Source organism: Physeter macrocephalus, chromosome 15, assembly GCF_002837175.3.
Source record: "Physeter macrocephalus isolate SW-GA chromosome 15, ASM283717v5, whole genome shotgun sequence".
NCBI classification, from domain to species: domain Eukaryota; kingdom Metazoa; phylum Chordata; class Mammalia; order Artiodactyla; family Physeteridae; genus Physeter; species Physeter macrocephalus.
Window position 1 is genome coordinate 73,773,743 of NC_041228.1, and position 17,624 is coordinate 73,791,366.

A 17,624-nucleotide genomic window follows, 5' to 3' on the forward strand; every position below is an offset into this window, starting at 1 on the left:
ATATGGGGATATACGTATGCATATGGCTGATTCACTTTGTTATACAGCAGAAACTAACACAACACTGTAAAGCAATTATGCTCCAATAAAGACGTTAAAAAGAAATACACAGTTACAAATTGTAATAAATTCCATGAATGAAAAGATCCACGAAATGGGGTGAAGGAGATTTCAGATAGAGGGAATATCTTTTGCAGAGACGCTGAGGGCCCAGTCTCTGTGGAGGTGATAAGAGTTTGATGCATTGGTGCACCTGAAAGAAGCCTTGTGAGTCTGGGGTATGGAAATGAAAAGGGAAGGTCAGGCCGGGCCCATGACTTAGAGGGCCTCGGCAGCCGTGTTAAGACATCTTTATTTCATCGTCAGTGTGCTGAGATCTAAGCGTTCTCAGGAGATCACAGTGGCTGGAGAACGGATGGATCAGATTATTGTGGGCCAGGCTGTGGCGGTGGAAGGATATTTGAGAGGTCCACTGGGTAGCCAAGGTGAAAGGCATGTAGGCTTGGATACCAGCCTAGGAGCAGTAAAGACGGAGAGAAGCTGACATGTGTGAAAGGGTCTTGGAAAGTGATATCTAGGGATAAATTGGACGAGGCTGGGGGGAGATGGAAATATCAAAGTTAACACCTGGGGTTTGGGGCTTTAGAAACTGTGTGGCTAGAGCGCCACTGACTGACGAGGGAAGCCGGAGGAGGCTGTGTCTGAGATGGAGAGCGGGAGGGGACTGAGAGAGGCTTGTCAGTCACAGCAGTGGGCCTGGCGTGAGGGAAGCTGGAATTTCGAGAGCGGAGATCAGGAAAGAGGTTTGAACAGAATGCGGGAGTCGTGGGCATAGAGATTTTATACATACAAGTGTGTAGGTATAATGTTCAGAGATTTTATACGTACAAGTGTGTACGTATAATGCTCTCATGCTACCTGGGGATGACCTCGGATGTTCATAAAATCTTACGGGATGCTTTATGACCAGTTAACCAAAGCACAGAGAAGCTAGGTCATCCGCTCAAAGCCATCGGGCAGCGGGGCTGGAGGCTGGACCCAAGCAACCTGCCTGGCGGAGCTCCTTGTTGTAAGCACTGCAGGACAGAGGTCAGGGAGCGTCGCCACGCTGGCGCTCAGGGTGGCAGGAGGACGAGGGAGGCGGTTGCAGTGGGCACAAGCTGGGCATGACGGGAGGGGGTGGAGATACCTTGTGGTGGCAGCTTCAGGCAAGCGTGGGGAGGGGAGGCGGAGCTGGGAACCGAAGGCTGCGGCGATGGGGCGGGGGGGCGGGGAGTGAAGGAGGCTTTTTTTTTTTAATTGAGATATAATTGACCTATACCATTGTGTAAATTTAAGGTGTACGATGTGTGTTTTGATTTGATGCATTTTTATATTACAGTATGATTCCCACCTTAGCGTTGGCTAACACCTCTGTCGTGTCCCATATCTATCATTTCCTTTTTTGTGGTGGGAATGAGACTTTTTTTTTTTTTTTTTAAACAAAAGAAGTAGTAAAACTTTTCTGTATGGGGGGGGCGCGGAATGAGCCAGTGGGTGGGCGGGGCTGAAGGTGCTGTTTCTCGAGGGGCTAGTCCTAGCAGTGAAGTCCCTGAAAAGTTGCCAGGGGATGGGGCCCTCGGCACACGTGGAGACTGACCTTTGTTATGGGAACGGACACTTGGTGTGCTATCACAGGAAGGAAGGAGCTGGCGGTTTATAGACAGCGTTTCATGACTTGCTTTACTGTTTAAGGAGGGTTGGGTAGAAGCTAGAAGAGGTGAGCGCTGCCAGCCAGCTGGGAGATGGGTGCCGAGTGAGGGTCCGGAGGGCTTACGGGCACGACCCGGTTGGAGGCGCAGGCAGAGAGGGGCGGTGTGGTTGGTGAACGTGAATTTATGAATTTCCCCAGTGTAGGTTTGGTATGCTGTCTGTGAATGTCGGTAAAATGACGCTTTTTATGAAACGGGATTATTGGCTTGAATTTTTGATCCATATCTGGTCCTACACCAGAATTGCCTGTCTCTAAATATCTAAATAACCATCACTACTTTATCTCTCTCTTGCACACACACACACACACACACACACACACACGCACGCACACACACACACACACTCTCTCTCTCTCTCTCAAATGTTTATGAGAAGATTACATATATTTCAGATACTTCATATTCATGGTATGATAGGAGGACAGTGTGTAATTTTCAGTCTTCGATTAATTGCAGTTTAGATATTTTAAGAAAGAGGATGGATTTATGTTCTTGTCTTGGTGGCTGAGATTACTTAAAGGAGGTCATTTTCCCCCAAATTCCTAAGAATGGTGCAGAAATTCTTTCAAAGGCGACTTCACTTCTGACCGTATCCTTTTATGAATACATTTTTGATCCTTTTATCTTGAAATGTGTCATACAAATCTAGTCGTACTGCTACATAAAAATTATATTGGGAAATCAGACTTATGGACGTGTGCTTTTTATTTGATATTTAATAATGCCCTAAGGCAGGTAATTCAAACTTTTATTAAAGTGAAATGATTTGACAGTCAGACTTTGAATTTAATGCATGAATGTTTCATTTAAGCTCTTGGCACTGAAAAGGAAAAAAAACACTTTTTTTCTGATAGTTCTCTAAAAAATGTTCAAAATAATTTAGATTTATTTTAGCTATGCTTTATTAAAATAACTTTAGTTTTTGGGCTTAAAATGACATTTATTTTTGCATGACATGTCTAGACATCTGGAGGGTTTTGATAACCAAGACTTATTACTCTCCCATGAATTATCTGTGACTTTTTTTTTCTTTTTTTTTTTTTTTTTTTTGCGGTACGCGGGCCTCTCACTGCTGTGGCCTCTCCCGTTGCGGAGCGCAGGTTCCGGACGCGCAGGCTCAGCGGTCGTGGCTCACGGGCCCAGCCGCTCCGCGGCATGTGGGATCCTCCCGGACCGGGGCACGAACCCGCGTCCCCTGCATCGGCAGGCGGACTCTCAACCACTGCGCCACCAGGGAAGCCCTATCTGTGACTTTTTATATTACCATTTAGGAAGTATGAACTGTGGTTTTGTACTTGTTTAAAGAGTTAGCACGTAAGTCACCCAGGTGCAGGGCTAGTTCAGATTTCTAGGAGCCAATCTACCCACTGAACTTTCTTTACGATGCAGGAGAACCAAATCTTAATAACAAACCAAAACAAGACCAAAGCTTTATGTCCAGTTTCCTTGCTGCCCTTGGCATGATAATATCGGTACTACCCTTCCAGTGAAATGATTACTTGCCTGTTTGTTTCATTAAGTATTAACCAGTTTTTAGAAAGCTATTCTGACTGTTCAGAGATTTGCCTGCTTTGCCTGTGACTCAGCCATTGTTAAACTGCACACATGTTTACAGTAACTATAGTTAATTATAATTATTTTCTGTAAAAACCAATGCCACAGAGCTCTTTAAATACCTCCCTGTAAACAGGTAAATAAATATCCTACATTTCTTGGCAACATTATTTCCAATTACATTAACAATTTATCTATTTATGAGATCTGTTATTTACATAAAACCATGTTTCTTGAGTTGATTTAGCTTTAGAACAAAACAGTATGATTAAACAACATATATTTTAGCCATAGAATTAATATAGTTATGAATAAAAAATGTTTTCTCCAGGAAAATAAAGTAACCTCCCTTACCCCCTTTAAAAGGGGAAAATATGTGTGCTCCAAATAGATGAGGAAAAAAAAAAACCAGAAAAAAGGAAGAAGAAAAAAGAGGGTTATTAAACAAGTATCTCTGATCCCTGTGTCAAACTTACCCTCATATTTGGGCAAAGACCCGTTTTGGGTCTTTGAAGTCACATTCAGACTGTGCTGAACTCTTCCCCATGTATACTTTTGCAATTAATCATGATGTATTCTTAGCTTTAATAAATGCTATAGCTAGCATCAATTGCATGGCAGCTTTCTTTTATAACCTAACAGAGTTGGAGGTTAGAAAAGACTGAGCCATTATGGAAAAGGAGGGGATTTGTGGGAAAGGGATAATGTCAACTCTGAATGACCAAGTAGGTAAAAGCTATTATCCTTTCAGGATAAATGGAAAGCTCAGAGCCGTATTTTCAGTCAGTAGAACTTGGACTGGCTTCACTCCAATAATTTAATATGATGCACAGCATTAGGGTGAGAAATGAAAGCTCGATGGTAGAGCTATTTTCTATTTACTGTATCCTATAGAATTGCCCGAAAATGAATGGATTTCCTAAAGGATCTCAGTATGATTTCAGGAAAAGGCCAAAATACCAAGGGTGGTCAGCCCATCTATTATGTTTTGATTTTGTGATACAAAAATTGTTCTTAACCCAAGAATGAAAAGTATCAAAGCTGTATAGACATTTCTTCAAGATTAGTAAAGAAGGAAAATAATCCCTGCTTCCATTATCTGTCCTTTTTTTCTTTTTTCAGTATTAGGTTAATTTATTGTGGGTAAAAATTCCTGAATAATTTATTCCCCTTCCCACCCATGAATTTAAACAAAATTGTGTTTGGGAGGAAGGAAAGAACATCTTGCAGTCATGGGTCAGCTTTTATGTTGAACATTAATATATTACGATACCCTAAATATAGTAGATTTCATGATTTTAAACTTCATTTATTTTCCATAAGAAAATCACTGAGACCAGGTTATCTCCTGTAAACATGTTGTATTATGTCTTTTTCCTCGTGGATACTCATTTTTGGTAATTTCCTCAAACCAACTTTTAAATTTTATTTTTCCAGTTTGAGACTTATTAAGAAAACATTGTTCACAAAGAAGCATTCATTTCAGTTTCTTCCTCATTTACTGTCTGTCCTTTCCAGTTCCTCTTTTCCCTGATGAAGTTCATAGAGACTTAGGAAAGCGGGTTCATCATAGACCCAGGGAACTGTGAAAGCCCAGCACACAAAGGGACCTTCCTGGAGGCCACTTGCTGTTCGAGTCCCCATGGCTCAGCCTGTGGCGCTTCCTCTCTTTGTAGGTGGATCATCTACACCCACAGCATCTGTTACCACCAAATACAGATGACCCTCTCATTTATCTGCCGACCCCAGGTCTCTCTGTTAAGTTCTAGAATTGGATGCCCCAGCCGTTTGCCTCACTTTTCTTTTGGATGCATCAAAGGCGTCTCACACTCAATACATGAAAGATTGAATATATGGTCGTCCTTCGCTGACTTGGCTGTCTTCCAGTTTTCTTAGGCATTCAAGTCACACTTGACACTTCTCACCTCACCGCACCTCACATTTCCAGTTTATCGTCCAGTTCACAGATCCGCCTTTGGATTAGCTCCCAAATCCATGTCTGTGACCATCACAACCCATAAAGTTAGCAGCAGCTCTCACCTGGGCTGTTGCAGGAACTCCCCCCTCTCTTCTACATAGGATTGTTGAAGAAAGATGTGCAAAAATAGAAGACATGGGTGACAGAGAGCCCTCAAACTTGCGTGTCAGCTCTGATTGACTGATATGAGCTGTCTAGAGTGTTGAGAAGGATTCCGCGTCCACGGCTGAGTGCAGTGCGAAAGGGTGACGGGACTCACTGGCAGCATCTGTCACTGGGGGCTGGTGGTGGTATTGTAGTTTGTTATTCCCATCCACAGTGGAAGGTTGGGTGATTGGCATCTGACTTAAATGTCACTTGCGAAGTTGCAGAGTCTTGAATGGGTTTTGGAAGATTGACCTACGTCACATCTACTGATATGTAGCCGGATGTTAGCAGTTATCGAGGAAATACAGAAACATGATGAAAGGACTGAAGTCCCCTCATCAACCTTCTTTTTAATATTTTCATTTTCTTTTGTATTAGTTACTAAACATAACAAAACATAGCAAATAGCTTACATATAGCAAAACCTAGGAGATCTGAAATCTCAGCATAGAAATGAAATAGCATGAGGGTGATGGAAGGATCATGGCCTGAGAGTGGAGGAACTTACCTGCTCCAGGCCCTTCGTTAGGGATGGAAGCCATCTCCTGAAGAAGGGAAAAGGGTTTGTTAAAGAAGAAACCAGGTAAGGGAAAAGTAGATACTGACATGCCACCCACAAGGGTGAGAAACAATGTATTTTAAAGTATTAAAAAAAAAAAGCCATACCAAAAAATTGTCAATTTAACTATATAGGTCTTAGAGATATTTATATGTTAGTACAAATAGATTTGCCTTATTCTTTCAACTACTTCATTTTTTAAAAATTGAAGTATAGTTGATTTACAGTGTTGTGTTAGTTTCAGGTGTACAGCAAAGTGATTCAGTTATTCGTATATCTGTTCTTTTTCAGATCCTTTTCACTTATAGGTTATTACAAAACTTTGAGTATAGTTCCCTGTGCCATACAGTAGGTCCTGTTGGTTATGTATTTTATATATAATAGTGTGTATATCTTAATCCCAAACTTCTAATTTATTCCCCCCCGCCTTTCCCTTTTGGTAACCATAAATTTGTTTTCTATGTCTGTGGGTCTACTTCTGTTTTGTAAATAAGTTCATTTGTATCATTTTTTTAGATTCTACATATAAGTGATATCATATGATATTTGTCTTTCTCTTTCTGACTTTACTTAGTATGATAATCTCTAGGTCCATCCATATTGCTGCAAATGGCATTATTTCCTTCTTTTTTATGGCTGAGTAATATTCCATTATATACATAGACCACATCTTCTTTATGCATTCCTCTGTTGATGGACATTTAGGTTGCTTCCATGTCTTGGCTATTGTAAAGAGTGCTGCAGTGAACATTGGGGTGCATGTATCTTTTCGAATCATAGTTTTTCTCTGGATATATGCCCAGGAGTGGGATCCCTGAATCGTATGGTAACTCTATTTTTATTCTTTCAAGGAACCTCCATACTGTTGTCTCTAGTGGCTGTACCGATTTACATTCCCACCAACAGCGTAGGAGGGTTCCTTTTTCTCCATACCCACTCCAGCATTTGTTATTTGTAGACTTTTTGATGATGGCCATTCTGACTGGTGTGATACTTCAGTTTTAATTAAACAAACATGCCAGTGAAAACTTGTTTTGGTAGCATACAAAGCTAAAATAGTCTAGACAATGCCCAATATCTTGGACAGAATCTGAAATATTTGTTGGATAATATGGAGGTTTCTCCAATCAAGAAATTTGCCACTATGTAACACCATTCTCAAAGTAAATTAATTGCTAAAACAATAAAACCACATTGGTTTTGGATGGGTCTGTTTTCTATCACAGTGCTTCTTTAAATGCCTGCAAAATTTCTGAATTCTTATAGTTTATACATAAAGGTCTTCAGGGCTTGTCTGCAGAAAATATTTTCAAACACATCTTAGAAGCATGGAGTCAAACTGGATCTCAAAAAGTTATTTAATCTAGTCTTCTGCCTGAAAAGGTCTTCAGCTAAATTATTATAGATGATTGGTCCCCACATCTAGAAACAAACAAGCAAACAAACCTTCATTGTATGAGATACCTACTTCAGAGGTTCTTCTGCATAATGCAAAAGGGAAAAAAAAAGAAAAAAAGAACCTCATGAAATACTCTCCCGGTAAAGTATGAACTGAATTGGAACACCATTTTGATAGTAATATTTTTTATGGTTTGCCATAAATTAAATTTTTTTTTTTTTTTTTTTTTTTTTTTGGTATGCGGGCCTCCCTCTGCTGTGGCCTCTCCCGTTGCGGAGCACAGGCTCCGGACGCGCGGGCTCAGCGGCCGTGGCTCACGGGCCCAGCCGCTCCGCGGTATGTGGGATCCTCCCAGACCGGGGCGCGAACCCGGTTCCCCTGCATCGGCAGGCGGACGCGCAACCACTGCGCCACCAGGGAAGCCCCATAAATTAATATTTTTGATGAATGTAACCAGTTATATTCCAAGTATTCCAAGATTTATGTTTTTCTTGTGTTTGCAGCATGTGAGAATTCCTATAACCTTTACAGTGCAGAGAAACTCACATAATTTTTCACAAATATGAGTGTTCATTCTGATTTTAGTATGGGTACAACCAGTGGTTCTCTAATGGTACCATTTCTTTCAAGAATGATTATATTTAGTGGGTCCCAGCAATTAAATCACTATAATGAGAAATAAAAGATTGTAAATAAGAATAACAATGTTATTAATCATCTAAATTAGTCACTTATGGCACGTTCCTGGACCTGAAATATTTCCATAGGAAATAATGCTAAAATCCACATTTACTTATAATTAGACATAATACAAACCTCTCATTATAATAGTTGCCCAAATCCCACTTCAACTTAATTTCATTGACTTTGATTTCTGGACTGAAAGCATTAAGCTTGAACCTAGTGAAAAATGTATAATATGTGCATTCAATTAAGAAGTAATTAGATATTCAATCACCCTTACAGCACACTAGGGATTAGGGAAGGAGGAAGAAAAATGTGACGCGCTGTAGTGTATAACACAGTTTTGTTAATTAGTGTAGTGCTAATTGAGATTGAGAAAGTGTCAGAATAGTATAACATAGGTTTGCTTGTGAAGAACTTTAAAAGCTAAGTTTAGTGTTTTATGATACTTTGATACAGAGTTGTACAGAATATACCAAACCATCTGATGTGTCCTTGAGTTTCAGTTAAAGTTTACACATTCATTCTAAGTGACACATACTAGTGAGTGATGAAGGGGAAAGAACAGCTGCTTTTTAATGTTTCCAACCCTCTGCTATATTTTATCTCATTTAATCCTCACAACGATCTTGTGAGGCATGTGCTTTTATTTCCATTTTAGAGGTGGAGACCCTGAGGCTGAGAGGGGCTGAGCAACTTGCTCAGGGTCACAGCCAGTACAGGGCAAAGCCAGGGTTCACACCCAGGTAGGTTTCACTGCAAACCCTGAGCTCTTTTCACTACGCCTTTCAAATAACAAAGGGCAGATAATTATGAAGTCCTTGTATATCTTTGCCTCCTTATCTCTTTAGATAAGTTCCTGGGGATGAGATTTCTAGGGAAAAAGGACACCCGTGTTTTCATTTTTGGTATCACATTGCTAATAGTCTCCCTAAGGGTTAACACTAATCTATGCTTGCACCATGGATTGAAGGTGTTTTTGCCCTTTTTAAAATCAATCACTCTGTATACTTTCCACCTCTTTCTCATCTCCTTTTTACTCCTCACTTTCTCGAAATGTGTTCATCTCCGTTTACCTATTGAAATTTCTGTGACAAGAGTAACCCCTTTGATTTCTCTGAATATGATACATATTCATGGCAGAAAATTCAAACAGTACAGAACAAAATGAAGCAACAAGGATCTCTCAGACACTCCTCTCAGTGACAGTCACCATGAACACGGGGGTGAACGTGGAGGTCCCCCCATAGCTCAGTGGGGGATGGCTTAGGTTCCATTCTGACTCCATTGGTAGTTAGTTGTGTGACCTTGACAAAGTTCCTAGTATCTCTAAGTCTCTTTTTTCATCACTTAAAAGAAGGCCATAGTAGTACCTACCTCATAGGGTGGTTGTGAAGATACAGTGAAGTAATGCAATTAAAGTGCTTACCATGTTTTTGGTCCACAGTGTTTAAGTATTTAATGAATGTTACCTTTATCATTATTTTTGTTCTTTTGATCCTTCTTTTTGCATATCTCTCATAAGCACATCTAGACATATAATGTTCTTCATGGGATTATATTATGCAGGATATTTTTCTATCTGCTTGTTTGATACCTCTTTTCACGTCATTCAATAGATAACGTGTACATTTTAATGATTGTACATAAGTTGCCTTTAATTATGTACCAAAATTTATCGAGTGTTCCTCTATTATTGTACATTTTAGGTCATTTTCAGACTTTGCTATAATCAACAGTACTGTGGTTAACATATGCATTTATTTCCTTAAAAACTTCTTAGTAGTGAGATTACTGGGTCAGAGCATTTTAATTGTAATACTGTATATGTGCAAATTGCTCTAAGAGTTGTATCCCTTTAAGTTTCCACTGACCATGTGTCCAACTACAGATTTTTCTTCACCTTCACTGACGTTGAGTATTTTCAAATTTCTTATCCTTGCCAATCTGATTAAAAATGATTCTGTTACATTATATTAAGTCTTTCTTTGAATACTTGGTTTTATCCTTGAATTTCCTGTTCTGTTCCATTAATCTATCTGTTCATGAGCACCAACCATTGTGTTTGTGACATTGGTGTATATTTCAGTGTTTGGTAGGACAAGATCCCTTACTAATCTCTTCTGCAGAATTTTCTTATTTCCATGTGTTTAATTCTTCCAGATAAGTGATAGGATCATTTTACCAGAAGGATTGAAATAAAGAATAAAAGAGAGGGTGAGAAAAAGAGAATGAAAGAAAGAGAAAAAGGAAGAAAAAGAATCTTGCTAGAATTTTTGATTTGGATTGCATTGAGTACATAGAGTAATTTAAGGAGAATCGATATCTTTACAATGTTGAATCTTTCTATCAAGGAACAATGCATAGGTCTATGCTTATTAACTTTTTTTTAATGTTCTTTAGATGTTGTATAGTTCTCTCCTCTGACTGAATTTGCTACAGGATGTGCATTTGGACTCTGGAGTCAACCTGGGGTGTGGCTTGATTGGGAATATAGCACTTTCACCTCCTGCTCCATGGTTTGGGCAAATTATTGATTTTCTTTCAGCCTCAGTTTCCTCATCTGTGAAATAGGGATACTAAGAGTCATACCTCCTAGTGGTGTTGTGAGGATTAAACAAAATGTGGTAAAATGCATAGCATGGTGCTTAGCAGGGGGCTAGCATTCAATAAATGTGAGCTATTACTATTATTATTGTAGTTTTTGTGTTATCAATTTTGATTTAGTGTCATTTTTCACTACATTTTTATATTGGTTAATATTTATTCACTGAAAAAATAATTGCTTGGGTTTGTCCTTGGCTTTCTTATTGACCTTTCATATAGTTTCCAATGACATTTTAGTTGATTGTTTGTATTTTCTAAATAGACCCTGGTCACATCTGTAAATAATGACAATTTCATCTTCTCCTTTCTAATTTTACTAGTTCTTATTTTATTGCACCCTCTAGAACTCCCAGAATAATGTTAAATAATTAACAGTGATATCTGGTTTCCCTTTCTTATTTTGGATATGCCTGGATTTCTGTTTCCAAATCCTGTGTTATCTTTCCCACCCTATGTCCTTTAAATCTTCAAAAGCCCTTGACACTCTTGACCTTCTCCTTTCTCTTTCTCCTTTTTCTGTTTATTTTCCTTCCTCCTGACCTGATACTGGTATTAGTGGGTGTGTTGAAAAAGAAGGTGCCTATCTTGCCCTTGCTTGTAATGGAAGGACATTTATTTTTAACCTTCTGTTCAGTGTATGGCAGTATTCTAGGGACTGTGTGCAAATATACACATTACCAGCATAGACTCTCCTGAGGAGCTTATAGCCTGGTGTTGGGAGCGAATCAGATAACCCAGCTAACTCCGAATCCAAGCAGCATGAGAAAAAACTGTCCCGAGAGCATTCGGAAAGAGTTCTCACGTCTAGCATCTCGCTATTTCTTAAAAGACTCTTCTTTTGGAGATTTTACACTGAATTATCTTACTTAAAGAGGGACGTGGCAGTGGGTTATCAATTAGCTGAGCCAAAGTCACTGGAACTGAGGTCAGCCCTGTGACCTGCAGCAGCCTTTGTGAAAGACACGTGGACACGTGCTTTTTTTATTTTTGATAGCTTTGTAGGAAATTCTCCAATGGTGATTTGATTTGCACTCATCCCCGGTGGTCTCTTCACAGAAGATCACTTAAGGTTCAGAAATAGTCACATGAAAGATGGCATCTGTTATAATTATATTGAAATAGCTTTTGATTTAGAAGACTTCTTAGGATTATGGCCTTACTTCAAGGTCTCATTATGAACAATGATCACTGGATAACAGAACATTTCCTTTTATAGTTAAGCTTTCTTATTATTTATATATAGATAAATGGGTATTTGGGAGGAGGTCCCAAAGGGGAGAAAGTCAGCCTGATTACCTTTGTGTATTCCGAGTGTCATTTCTTTATCCAAATAATAGGAAATCTGGAGAGAGAGCAGAGAAATTTTAGGAGAGGACCAGCAACAAAATCATTCAAAACACGTTTTCAGAACTCAGGGACATAAATTTACAAATTGGAAAGACCCACTGAATTTCCAGGGCAGTAGATCAAAATGCACCCACACCAAGGCACTATCATCGTGAAATTTCTGAACATGGAGGGAGAAGTTACAGGGAGGAAAAAACAAGTCAGACTCAAAGAACCTGGAGTTAAAATATCAGTCTTCTCAACAGCAATACTGGAAGCTAAAAGCCAGGGAAGAATGACCTTCAGAATTCTGAGAGAAAGTTGCAGCCCACCTACAATTCCTCACCCAAACTTTCAATAGTCATGTTCAGATATCAAGGTCATTAAAAATTTATTTCCCAGGAAGCTACTGGAAGGTGTGCTTCACCAAAATGGCATAAACCAAGAAAACAGATGTGGGATCCAGGAAACAGGAGAGCCGACAAAGGAGAAAGGCAAAGGAGATTCCCAGAATGATGGTGAAGTGAGGTGGCCAGCATAGAGGGTGTGAGTCCAGATGTGAGCAGTTGAGAAGGCTCTAGAAGAGCTTCCTCCAGGAAGACAAAGTTGATAGACTGCATGATGTGCCTTAACGTCTCGAGAGGAGAGTCAGACAACTGTAGGTAGTTTTGGATTGAGGGTGTACGTGGAAAAAACTCAAGATAATGATTCACTCCAGAGAAAACAAGTTGTGCAAGAAAGGAAAATTAATGATATATTAATACATGTAGTTCAGTTCTGAATAATATATACATCATCACAATGATAGAAATCAAATATTGATCCAACCCAAATTATTATATAACTGTATTGGGAGGGTGGAGTGAAGGGAAGGGTTTACAGTGTGTGTGTGTGTGTGTGTGTGTGTGTGTGTGTGTGTGTGTGTAGAGAGGTAGGGGCTGATAGGAGGAAAGAGGGTCAAATGACATTCTCCATAGGGAAAGTTGACAGACAATGCTAAAACAGAAAACTGAAAAGGAGTAATGCAATCATACCGATTAGCTCTACAGTATTAATAAAATAATCAGCTCAAAGGGTTGAGGAGGAGCAAAGTGGTGGCATATGGGATGGGAAACTGATAGTTTTCGTAACACACCCTTTAGAACTACTTTTTCAACTATGTGCATGTTTAATATTGATACAAATAAAAACGTTAATAAAAATGTTAAAAATGTAACTTTTTGTACAAGTAAAAACATTAAATAAAAACGTTAAATAAATGACAGGAGCAATTGCTCCTGCCATTTTGTTATACTTTTTAATGTATGTACGCACACGTGCGTGGGCACACACGCACGTACACAGACATACATATGTGCATTTTCTTGGAGTGTTTGCTTTGAGCGAGATGTTGTGCTGGGCCTTGGGAACACAGTGCAGATGAGATCAAGTATGATTCCATCCCATGAAAAATTTCTCTGAAATGCTGAAAAGTAAATGTCAAACACATGCTATAGAAAATAATAGGCCATACTGTAGTTCAGTTTTCATTTAGTGAGATGTCTGTAAAATCAACGAAATAGTCACCACTCAGTTATGTGCCCAGGAGGCACTGTTGTCACATTATATCTGTTGTCGTATTCCATTCTCACACAAACCCTACAAAGTAGGTATTGCTATCTGGGGCTCAGAAGGGGCAAATAGATTGCCTAAAATCTTCCAGCCAGTTGGTGGCAGAGCTGGGGTTTGAACTTGAGTCTTTCCGATTCCACATCCACACCCCAGAGTGTGATCAGTTGAACTCAGGGACATAAATTTTTTTGGTAATTTTTCCAGCTGATCTGGTATCATGCAGTGAACGAGATCAAGCATCCACCTCTGGGGGGGAGCTAATAGATCATCCTCAGAGTGCCTTGGCTTTGGGAGGTGACATTTTCTTTGTTTGAACAATGTAAAGGAGAAAAATTCAATAAGCATAGGGCATTAACTTTAGTTTTCCTGTGAGGGAGATTTTAACAGAGTGAGCACCTAAATTCACCAGCGGAGTCCACGCTCAGATGAATTAGAATTCATTCTACATTTATTGAGAATCCTGTAAATCAAGCCATTAGAGCTTTAAAATGAACAAGACACCTGAGAGCTTGTGCACCTGTTGCACTCTGGTTGTATGTTCAATGTTAAAATGCTTTGGGTAAGACCTGACCTCGTGTCATTAGAGTGCATATTTACTTACCTATCTTTTGTCTAATTGATGTTTTAGACCATGGTAGCTTAATTTTTAGAGTAGTTGGGTAAAGCGTAATTGAATTACTTTCATAAACTTGGAATCTCTGCCTCTAGACCAACCTTTCCCAAATGTGTTCTGCAGAGCATTGGCCCTTCAAGATGTTTGTTAAATCAAGACGTGAGTGTCCCATACATTTGGAGTATCCTGCATATAATATTTTTCTTTTGCAGATTTACAGTGCACATTAGCATATTGGAGACTGACATGGTTTTGTTTGAAAGAATCATATTTTACTCCGTGTAATCAGAGTTTCCACAGTATTTTTTGAATACAGATTCATTTTTTCCACTCAACTTCTAGAGTTATGTGGAACACATTTTAGGAAATGGGGGACTCCAGTTATTTTCCTTTTGCCAAAAATTCATCCATGCTGACCTTTAGGCTCCTTTTAAAAAGCTCTAAAATGCTGAGGCTTTACAATTTGGATCATCAGTCAGGGTTATGTCAGTCACTTTGGTTTATAAATGTGTTGGGTTATAGTTGTCAAATGCATACACGAACAATGTCCTACTTTACCTTTGAAATCACTTCTATGAGGCATAATCTTAAAGATTTGGTCATGACTCACTATCTTATTTGAAATTTTAGTTTGGAAATATATGTCCCAGCATTATTAATGTTTTCTAATAAATTGTTCCAGAAATTATATGTATTTATGTGAACATATGCATACATGTGTGGACATGTATATGTACATATGTACAAGCATATCCACCCACATACCATGTACGAACAATTTTAAAGTATTCCATTGTATCATAATTTATTTTTTATTTTTTTCACATCTTTATTGGCGTATAAACGCTTTACAGTGTTGTGTTCATTTCTGCTGTACAACAGAATCACCTATATGTACACATATATCCCTGCATCCCCTCCCTCTTGCGTCTCCCTCCCACCCTCCCTATCCCATCCCTCTAGGTTGTCACAAAGCACCGAGCTGATCTCCCTGTGCTATGTATCATAATTTATTAAGGAAGGAACTTCTTTAGCTTTTTCTAGTTTTTTTTGCTTCAGTGAATATCCTTATACATAAAATCTTTGTATGACTAGGTGGTTATATCTCTAAGATAAGTTCCAAGAAGTAGAATTCTGGGTGAAAAATATATGCGCTCTAAATTTTAATAGATATTTGTTGTCCAAAAGATTGGACTTGTTTATTTTTAGCAACTGTATTAAAGTGTGTTCCCCCAGTCCCATCTCTGGTAACACAAGTAGATGTATTGAACTGAAATCTTAGCTGATGTTGTTTTCTAAATGGGAAGACTATTAGTTCTCTCAAAATGTACGTTTCATGTGTTGTTCTATATTTATTATTTTCTGACTTATTTTATAGAAATGTCACATTATTTGGGGACTAGGAAGCAGTGGTCTTTGTGCTCAATCAGTTACCATCCGCAGTTATTACACAGGAAATTAATGACAATAACTAAAAGCTTTATTTTTATTTATTATTATGCATGATGTGTAAACTTTTTGTTTAGAAAACAGTTCAAGCATTCGTTTATTTATTTTGGTTGAAAATACTTGTCTCTATGAAATTTTGCATTAATAGATTCTGCCAGAGAAATAAAATTATGGTAGACTGTGGAAAAATTGCAGAGATGACAAATTTGAGCGTGAAGATATTTTTGAAATTTCCACATTTTCTTACGAAACGTCTCGTTTTTGCTGTCTCGTTGGACTGTAGAAAGACTTTCCAGTCTGCTTTGGAGGAATGTCAGTAACATAATCGATTCCTTCTTTTTGCCTTAAAGGAGGAAGACAATGGTCCTATAGTGCTCATGGGTGAGAAACGGAAACTTTGAGCTGCAGCTTCGGTTTATCCTCAAAGCCTGCATTGTTTGTCTTCATCTAATCGAGCTTTGATGGACATCTGTGACAGTTGCCTGTACATGTGCTCTAATGAAATATTAGAAATGGCTGTAAATTCAAAAGAAACCCCATATTATGTATCCGCATCACTGCTGCTAGTATTCATATTTTTGCACATACTGTTTATTGCTTATGTGTAGAAGAAATGAAACTAGTTTTCAGAGTTATTATTAATATGAATATATATCATGTGTTAGTACTAAGACAGGAAAAATACATTTCCAGCGTTCGCAGTCCTTCATTTACTGTCTCCAACAGAAAATTCACTCATTCAGAAAATAATGTAATTCTTGATAATAAAATGAGAGTTTTGATCAAGAGCAGCTTACAGCTCCAAAATGGAATGTGAAGGATTAGTAAAAAACATATCTCATGTTACTTTGCAACCCTCATACCATGGTTAATGTCAGGGTGATTTGTTATAAAACACGATTTGGGAGTTAATGTAGGAGCATAATACTCACTTTATATATTACTTTCTTAGTTAAAGGATTTAATTGAATATATGAATCTAATCATGCTTATTTGGCATATTAGAAGCTGAGGTTTCTAGGAATTTGAGAAAGGTATAAGAAATAAATAGGCTAAAGAGAAAGTGGATACTTTATTTTAAAGCTTTATTTTCCATGATAGAAACATAAATTTAATAGTATCCTATAATAATTTAGTGTTGTACATTTTGTAAGACTTTAAAATATTTTATTTTATAGGTTTCACTTTGGCATATTGAGATCTTTGTTTTGAAGATGAATCATATCCTTATTTTAATTAATTTTAAGTGCTACTGGCAAATTTAAGCATATGCTTAGATGCAGTTAGATGTGATAGAATGAGATAATTTATGTAAAGCAGTAGAGTGCCTGGCACAAAGCAAGTACTTAATAAATGTTATTAGTTGTTGTTATAATTATTGTTGTAAAACTAATGACTTCAATAACATACACTCAGTTTTGAGGGATTTTGTGATGCAGAATATCTAAGTTAGAAATCAAAAATAATACAGATGGAATAATTATGTGTTGAGAGATTTTAGATGTGTTGGGTAAAGGTTGTAATAATGAAAAGCATTAAATGCAAATAAACAAACCATACCAAGTATCCCTGAAAACAGAAGCTAAGAAGGTTCACGGTGGAGGCTTGGCCAGGGAGAGAAAGGACCAGAGCTGCCCCAGAGAGAGGAAGCGGAGGCGGATGAAGGGTCAGCATCTAACAAAGCCCTGGACCACATGAGGGCGGCATCAGGCAGAGCCTCTGAGAGGCAAAGGCAGTCCCGGGTTTTTCCCTTCTTTAGTTTCTTGTATACAAAAATGAAGAAATGGCAAAGCATGGCTACAGAAACTTGGCATATTTAAATACATACCTTAAAGACTAAAACTGATACCATGTACTTGCCAGACATTGGCTGCAGGTGTGGCCTCATTTGCAGTTAACATCAAAAGACAAAATCAAAACTCTCATGAGTGAGAGGCCAACAG

The 17,624-nt window shown here is 38.4% G+C and overlaps 1 protein-coding gene across 1 annotated transcript in view; it reads left to right on the forward strand.

The window, feature by feature from the left end:
* Positions 1-16,741, forward strand: part of CA8 (carbonic anhydrase 8) — an 84,842-nt gene extending 68,101 nt beyond the window's left edge. Inside the window, exon 9 of the mRNA XM_024127047.1 lies at positions 16,032-16,741. The gene's annotated coding sequence lies outside the window, so the exon portion shown is untranslated. The remainder of the gene's footprint in view (positions 1-16,031) is intronic.
* The last annotated feature ends 883 nt before the right edge of the window (positions 16,742-17,624 follow it).